The sequence below is a fragment of the Mustela putorius genome, unplaced genomic scaffold (assembly GCF_011764305.1).
Source record: "Mustela putorius furo isolate JIRA1106 unplaced genomic scaffold, ASM1176430v1.1 tig00000275_pilon_pilon_pilon, whole genome shotgun sequence".
Lineage (NCBI taxonomy): Eukaryota > Metazoa > Chordata > Mammalia > Carnivora > Mustelidae > Mustela > Mustela putorius.
The window spans coordinates 9,444,629-9,453,432 of record NW_025421341.1 but is presented as its reverse complement, the minus strand read 5'-3'; positions in this window follow the sequence as shown (position 1 = coordinate 9,453,432).

Below are 8,804 nucleotides of genomic sequence, written 5' to 3'. Positions count from 1 at the left end.
TCTGCAGCCAAGTTGGCTTCTTTCCAAGTATAAAAGGAATGAACTGGTAAATGCATCATTAACTGGCTGAGGCAAGGGAGAAACATTTTGTTTTTCCTCATCATCTACAATTCTGACCACGCATCACACTGAATCATAACCAGCCAGAATCTGAGATATGGATCATTTGGCTTTGCCTTTCCCTGGGCACAATTTTCTAACAGGTTACTCATTTGTGGAATAACTAAATGAGATGGAGAGAGGCCATGGAGGAAATTTTGGCTCAGTGAACTATAGTATTCAAGTGTGTTTTAGGAGAATATAATTTAGGAGCAGCTGGTTACATTTAGCTGCTTTCCTTAGCGGGCCCCATATCATGGATTATGCTCTAACAGGAAAATCTCTGGCCCAGAGTTTCATCCATGAGGAGGAAACTAAATAATTGCACTTACATGGGCACAACAGGACCTGCTGAAGGCAATAAGAGTAACGCACTAAAAAGAAAACCCAGGGTCTTTTTGTCTGGCACGTACATAGAACCCAGCTTCTAAAGTCATCTATGAAAATCATGTTACAGAAATGACATGGACTTCAAAACCCCAAGAAATGCATTCTTTATATTTTTGTTATCTCTCAACATTATTTAAGTTCACTCTGATCCCATAAGTTTCTTACCCTACATGCAAACTTTGCTTCTGGCCATTTGTGTTATTTGGCTTAAAAATACTGACAAGTAGAAATAGACAACAAACATTTGTTTCCTGTCGTCTCAAAATACAAGTAGGTCAAGAAGCATCAGTCAACTATATACCCTGCATTTCACCCTTTGGATAGGACAGACAAACGTGTATTAAAGAACATGTGAGGTTGCTAGATATTTTTAATTCATGATACAAAAATGCTAAAGGAAGTTAATTTTTTAAAATTAAATCTTTGCTACTGGAATTTTTTATCCTGATTTATAGGACAAATTCAGTAACTAAGTTTATGGTGATAAGTATTGTTGAGCAAATGCAATTTTTTTCTTATCATTTCGAACCACTAATTTACTTGAGAAAATAAATTACTTCCACATTCTCTGGCTCTCTAGATATCCAGGCCTTCTTTTAATTAGCATCATAAAATGTCTATGTTAGTGAATGTCCTTTGTAAATCTGAATATATTCGTTGACTTTAGTATCTCCCATAGCAAAGAAATTAGAAAGAAAATCCTCAAGATTTTTATTTTGAGAGAATGGAAGTAAAGAAACAAGTGAGAAGAAAGAAAAATAAGAGAAAGGAGAAGCAAATGGAGCAGAGAAAGACAAAACAGAAACTTTGAATGAAAGATAATTTGCATATACTCAAAGAAATATCAATTCTGACCCATCTGACAGAATTAATCAGCCATAAGAGAACACTGGTTTTGATTGTGGGTGGAACTTTCATAAAATTCCAAAAACATCTTGAAATCACAAGACCCAAAAAAAGATGCTCTGCTAGATGTTCTTATACAAAGAATGCACAGATAATGTCACTCTAGTACTAAATTTAGCAAATAAAATGATTATGACTGATAAGACTCATAGAACCTTTTTAAAAAGTCTTTAACTTACATCACTGCAACATAAATTTTTTTTAAAAGTCACCAACCTAAAAGTCAGGAAACTCTTAAATTTAACCATATTTCTATGACACTGGGTTAGATGATAATTTTTTATAGATTTGTAACAGTTTAGGATGTCACCAAGATTCAGTGCCTCACACCCTGTCATTCCTGCACACAGACTTCAATTTGCAGCTTTAAAGATTGAAAACAGATCTATGAAATTTACAAATCATTTCCTACAAGATATTTTCAATAAATTCTGAGCCAATTGCTCTCCACCACTGTGTTTTCCAGCAAACATTCAGCCAAGCCAAAACACATCAGGGTAAGATAAGATTTTTCACACACTCTCTAATTCAAATTTATTGTTTCAGATTTGGTTATAAGCAAATAAGGAGTAAAATGCGTAAAATGGTGACGTGGGATTTCAGAGTTTTGAATTATAGATGTGGCTCTAATGCTACCTAAATGGAAATCACTTTCATCATATAATCATATAATCTCACTAGAGTTTAATTTTCTCATCTGTATATTTTCCCCTCATGATATGTAAATGGAAAAAGCAGGTTAGAAAATTATATTTAGAATATGATTCATTTTGTAAAAATAAAGTGAAAACACATGCAGAATTATATATGGCAACATGTGAACAGTGATTATTATAGAATTTTTATTTTCTTATTTCATCTACCTCTATTTTCCATCTTTTTGAGTGTATATGTATTATTTGTGATTAGAAAAGTAGATAAGCCATTACAGGCAATAAAAATTAATGTTTTTTATTATTTATAGAATCTATGTATCAGTTCATCAGAGCTTAAGCATTTCTGTTTTTGGAAAAAGTTTAAAGACAATAAGAAATGAATTTAGCTTCTTCTCTTTCATGTAGAAGTTTGAAATCTAAGATGAGTTTATATAAGAACGCTAGTTTCTGAAATATTAACCCAAGAAGCAATTTCATAGAGCAGCATATTGTACCATCAGCTTCTCTTCTTTTGTTACGCCATTGGCATCCCAGTATTCTGAAGCTCTTCTTGTGTTAATTTTCCTAGAATACTGTGAAAAATATTGTACACATTAAGAAACACATTCCTCTTCCCAAAGATAAGCAACATTATATGTATGGTTAATTGGACATGCAAATAAATGGATTATGATAAATTTTAGAAGAGGAAGGTAAGCTTACTTAATGTAGTCTGAGCTATCCCGGCCCTAACTCATTGAGGTCTTGAATATCGGAATCAGAACTTTAAGGTCTATCTCTTGGACTCTGATTGGTTGTAGAAAGGAGAAACTGATTCTCACAGGCAGATAGATAAACCAGCTTCCTCAGCTGCAGACTTTGCATGCCCTTGGTACATACCCTTGGTTTCTAACTGACAAAGCATACAAGACACACCAAGTAGCTCATTCAAACAGATTACTCTCAGTTTAAGATGGACTTTAAGGTATCATGGGGAAAAAACCTGTCAGAATCAGGTATCAGAGATTCCTAGAAATTCCCATATTCAATAATACAAACTAGACATGTTCTTGAGGGTACAAAGGCAGAAAATTAAAGAACTAATCCTAAGCAGTTTTTTAAATTATCCAGTCAATTCCTCTATGTCAGAATTACATTCCTACTTTAAGCCACTTCTCTCTCTCTGTGCTGTGGGAGCGTGGTCGAAGGCTCCTAAACACACCAGCCTCTTCCCTGGCAGAAGGAAACAACAGAAAGAAAAGGTTCAGCCTTTCTTTCCCACATGGGCCCCTACATTAAAGGAGATGTCTCTAGGTGTCATGAGGAGAATCCCAAGGAAATGTAAGCCTGACTGGTTCCCCACAACTCATCATAGCTAAAAAGCAAGACAAAACAAACTTTCAGTGATGAAATGTTCAATTCCTTTATCTTCATATGGATGTAAACATACACAAAACTGCAAATCCAAATGACTGCAGTCCTTAAATATGTCATCTTGGAAGACTATATTTTTCCAGTGATACTGTCATTATTCAGAAAACCCCTGGGATGTCTCTTTTGGAATTATTCTCATTTTTATGGAGGAGAAAAAAGATGCAGTGTCTTACTACTTGGTGAAAACGAAGATATGATCATAAAATGTTCCTCAGATGAGGAAATTGTTGTTGGGGGGGGGATATCAGATTTTTAATCAAACAAGAAATAAGTGCTGCCTTTGAAGATGTTGGGAGGATCATGCTACAGGCCTTTGAATACTGAGAATATTTTCTCAAGAATATTTGAAACCAAGAAAATTTCATCAAGAGGGACGAACATCTTGGATTCCAGAAAGCAGTGTGATCCTACTCCATGGCCACACAAAGCAAATGGAAGTGGAGAAGAAGGCTGACTCTCTCAATATTCGTCACTAGTTCAGAACTACAACTGAGCCTCAGGTCCCTGGGGGATTAGATGGTGAGTTCAGCCAAACCTTCACATGGCACAACTTAAGTAACAGCTCTGAGCTGAGGAAAAGCGACTGTACACAGTGAGTAGAACACAAAAAGTAGGAATCCAGGCAGATAGTAGCCTGATACTTATGTATTCAGAAGGTCTGCCCACATACTGATGAGCTCCAGGCTAAGATAAAGACTGATGAGCCCCAAGCTAAAATAAAAAGATGGGGATCAGGTCAGGGCTTCTGGCCTCAGGGGGAGGGCAAGGCTCCAAAGGCTGAAAGCAGAAGCTTAGTTCTCTGAGATATGAGCAAAGGGACTTGGAGGAATGTGAAGTCTTACCTGAGCATGCCAGGAGCCCAGTGGCCATTTCCCAAAGTGGGAGTCCAAAGGTCAGAACTACATTGGATCTAAGTCTTGAATAGTGACTAAGCTTAATTCAGTGAAGGACTGAGAATTTTAAAACCCTTAAAACCTCAGTTAGGACTGAGGTAAAACAGGGCCTGCAGGTAAGGCAAGACATTTGGGAACCCAGATAAAGAAACTGATCAATATAGAAATACAAGACATAAACAGGGCTGCCTAGATGCCAAGATCATGTTCTAAAGAAGCTAGCACTCATAAATTCTGATACATTTATTTTTAGAAGAATATCACTTTACTTCTTTGGCAAACCTAACAAGAAAAATGCCATACTTCCTTTTCCTTCGGGTTCATTGTCCTTAGAAGGGTGCTGTTTATTCCAGGGATTAATGGGATTTTTCTAGTCACTATTTTTTTTTTTAAATTAAACTATCTAAGTTTAGTTGGGTTGAAACCAGACCGTGGTTTTCAAAGAGCAGACAAATTGAGACCAGACTATATTCTAAACTCCCCCACATTCTGGTTTCATTATGCTCTCAAAACCCAGACCAATTTTATGAAAAGAGTTTATAAAAGTGGGCTTGATTCTTAGCAAACCTGATCCAGTTAAAACCTGAGGTTGGATTAAAATCAGCTGTAATTTGGGGGTGCAGTGCTAACTGTAGAAGTGAAACTAAATATGTATAAATGTGTAAGAACTGAAGAGGAGGAAAAAATTATTAAGTGATAAATTTATTAACCCAAATCTCCGAGCAATGAGTGGACAATAACTGGTAAGAAAATATTTCCAGATCTAAAAGACCAGCAATTACTCTAAGGTCATAATTCTAAAATAACTTTTCTGATTAAGTTCAAACTTTCCAAGAACATTCACCTTTTATCTGAAACTGAACCATGAGAAATTTCAAACTAAAAGTCCTCCTAGACTGCTTGCATGAGAATTATGTTTTCATGATGGAACTACTGAGTAATCATTGCCATTTACTAGCTACACAATACTGAGGCAAGAGACAAAAAGTCACCGGGGCCAGAAAAGAGGAGAGAGAAGAGAGAATGGGGTAGGAGGATGAAGGAATGAAGGAATGAATGAAGAAAGGGAGGGAGGAAGGAAGGAAGCCAGAGTAGACAAGGGTTGTTAAGACCATGTATTTTCAGAGCAAGTCAATTCTGACCAAACCCCTCGGAAGCAGAATGTTGTTAATCTAATCCAAGTGTTTCTCAGAAACATCATTTTCTTTGGTACAGCAACTGGCATCTGGACCAATCCCCAGGAGCTCTGTCTCCAGGCAGTCACAAAGTAATTGGGCCTAGATTGATACTCAACTCCCACTGTTATTATCTCTGTAAGCCAGGTTTCTCAACTTCAGAACACTTGACGTGTGGAATCAAAATGGGATTAAACATGCAAGGGTATTATGAGGAAGAAATATCTGTGAAAGAAATAGGGCAAGCTGGGAGAACCATCAAATCATTATGCAAATCTGACCCTTAAGGGAATGAGAGTAGGAGGGAAGGTTTGGTGGAAGTGTGCTAGACGCCAGGCAGTCTAGGAAAGGTTTGGCAAGACTGTCAAGGGTCCTTGAGCCAAGGTGGACCATCTGGAACGGGTTTGCTTTAGAATTCCTACCACTTGCAATTATTGGCTAAGAGCAGCTCATGGGAAGCAAGACCTCAGCAGAAACAGGGCAATGGATGTCAGAGTGCAGCAGCTTGAGACTTTGGTCCATTACCCTCCTTACAGTGTTGGGCTGAGGCTCCATCTCATGGTCCACCCCTTGTGCCATGTGGATCCATTTCACTTAGGTTCAGACAGCTTCTCTTTCACATTTCCTGGGGGGCCTTTCTTCCTGAGAGAAAACTCAAAATAAGGAGGTTAATGGATGAACAATAACCCTCATCACTGTAATTGATCTCAAGACCATAACTAGTCTTCCTCCTCCCCCTCTGCCAGTCTCCATTCTAAATTCTCTCCCCACATCCTCGGCTATCATCTCAGCAGATCCTGGTGACTTACCTCTTGATATGATCCAAACCTTCACTCCTGATGATCTGAGCCTTGATGATCATATCCTTCACAGTTCTGAGTAACAATACAAGGTTTTTCATAATACAATGGGTCAAGAGTACCAGGACACATCCAAGTAGATTATCTGTGTTCCACTTCTGTTCCTCCTGATCCCATTGTGTAGAAGCAGCCCCACCTCCTTCTCTCATCATTGTCAATTACCTCCACGAGTGAGATGAGTCTTCTTCCTGCCAGCTGGTCAGGGGACTCAGGATTCTAAGACATCCTCATGGCAGCCATAATCTATAGTTCTTTGGGATACTTGCTGTGTCTTCCAGCAAGAATGTGTTCCCCTTGAGTAGCAGAGACAGAAAGCACAAAATCTCCCAATGGGTCACTGAGAGTGATGGTAAATGGGCTCACTTCTTCCACCCCTTCATTCCTTGATTCATGTTCCCTTTCTATTGAGTAAACAGCACCACATAGGAGTCTCTGATTTAATAAATACATTGTATCTAAAAGGATGGCCCTCTCTCCTTTCAGAGTGTTTTTTCTAACCTGACACTTCCCTGCTGCTTTCAAAAGACATTGCTTCACTCTATGAGGCTGATGGCCTCTGGGTATAGTATGTGATACAACCAATGGATGTGAACCCATTCCAACACCTCCTTTAATGTGATGTGGAGCCCCTGGTCAGCTGATGCATGTGGATCGGGACTTCTAGAAATTCCTGGATAGCAGTGTTTCACAGGTTTTACAGGCAGATAAAACAAGTCTATCCAAAGAATATGTACCTGCCCCTGTGAGGATGAATCACTAGCCTTTCCAGGATGGAAAGGTCTCAATGTAGTTACTACCCTGCCCCAAGTAGCCAGTTGGTCTTCTAAAGGAAAAGTGTCACATGAGAGGCTCAGGTGTTTCTAACAATTGGGACATTCATAGATAGCATTAGTTAGATCTGCACTGGTAAGAAGTCCAAACTACTGGACAAATATGTCACCTCCATCTTTTCCACTCTCTTCAAGTGTCCATTATACCAGTGCTGGAGTAACCAATGATGAAGCCTGGTTATTGTCAACTGGCCAAATAATTTTATCCACTTAGTTATTCAGTGCTTCTTTCATGGTGACTGCTTTCTTGTGGGCTTAACATATGACCCAAAATCTTTGTGCTTTGAGCCCACTTCTAAATGTTTGGTCTCAAGACTCTGTCCCAGACTTCCTTATCTCCAATCTTCCAATCCTTTACTTCCAAGGCCTTTATCAGATGCCCAGGTCACTGGCCACTTCCTAGGATCTATAGTCTCATTTTAGACCATTTCACTTTCCACATAAATTAGTAACTGGGAGCCTGGCTCACAGACATGCCCACTGGGAAGATTCTTCCTCCTCACTGTCTTTCAAGGCCATACTTAAATGAAGTTATAATGCAGCCACCATCAACATTCAGCTTGCACCCAAGTACCAGACAGAGTCAGCCATAAATGAAACTTTGGCTTTTTCTTCCTTGTTCAGCTGGTCATATTGGAACACCCATTTGGCAATAGTTACAGCTGGAAAATGGTCACATACCATGAGCCTCAGTTTACAGTCTACCCTGGGAATGACTCCCCATCTGGTATAGCAACTGTGCTTGGGGTTGCTATTGCTATGGTAGTCTATAGAGCTATTGGAGTCCCTCCAGTTTTGAAGGTGCTATACAGTTGAATTAAATGGAGTCATGGTAGGAATCACCACCATTGTATTCTTTAGATCTTTAATAATGGCACTAATCTCTACCATCCCTTCACCCCAAGATATGATATTCGGGGAGTCTATTATCTTGGATGGGGAAGAAGGGGAGTTGGTAAATTTCAAGTTTTTACTTGGCCTTCCAATAATAACTCTTATTTTATAGACCATAAAGTCTCTGTGGGGGTTACTGCAATTTCCAAATATATCAACTCCAATTTTGCAATCCTCCAGGATTCTGTTTATCCCTTGGTCCCCATTGACTCTCATTCTAACAAAGAGTGCTATAGTAAAATTTTGGGGCTCCAAGTATTGATGTCATCTCAGACTCTGTGTCCATTAATCCTCAGTATGTCTGGCTATTCCCCTTTCCCTATTTGAGTAAGTGGTCATAGTCTCTTGGGGAAAGAACTAAAGGAATTTTCACAATATATTCTTCCCATGGTGCTAAAAGGTCCATCTTCTTAAGCACCTGGACACCTCTTTAGTCAGTGGGCTCCAGATCTGAAAATTGGATCAAGTTGAGGAATTGAGCAAAATATTACAACTTTTTATGGGGGTTATTTTCCTCAGCCTTCTGATCCTCGACTCTTGTCTTTGTATTTCCTGCAATTATATGATTTTCCAGAGCTCTGTCACCCCTAAGGATGTTAACAAACCCAGCACTGTGACTCCCTCTCTTATCATAATCTGGTATACAGAGGAGGCAACCACTGATGTTGGTGCCCCTCTCCCAGCATAT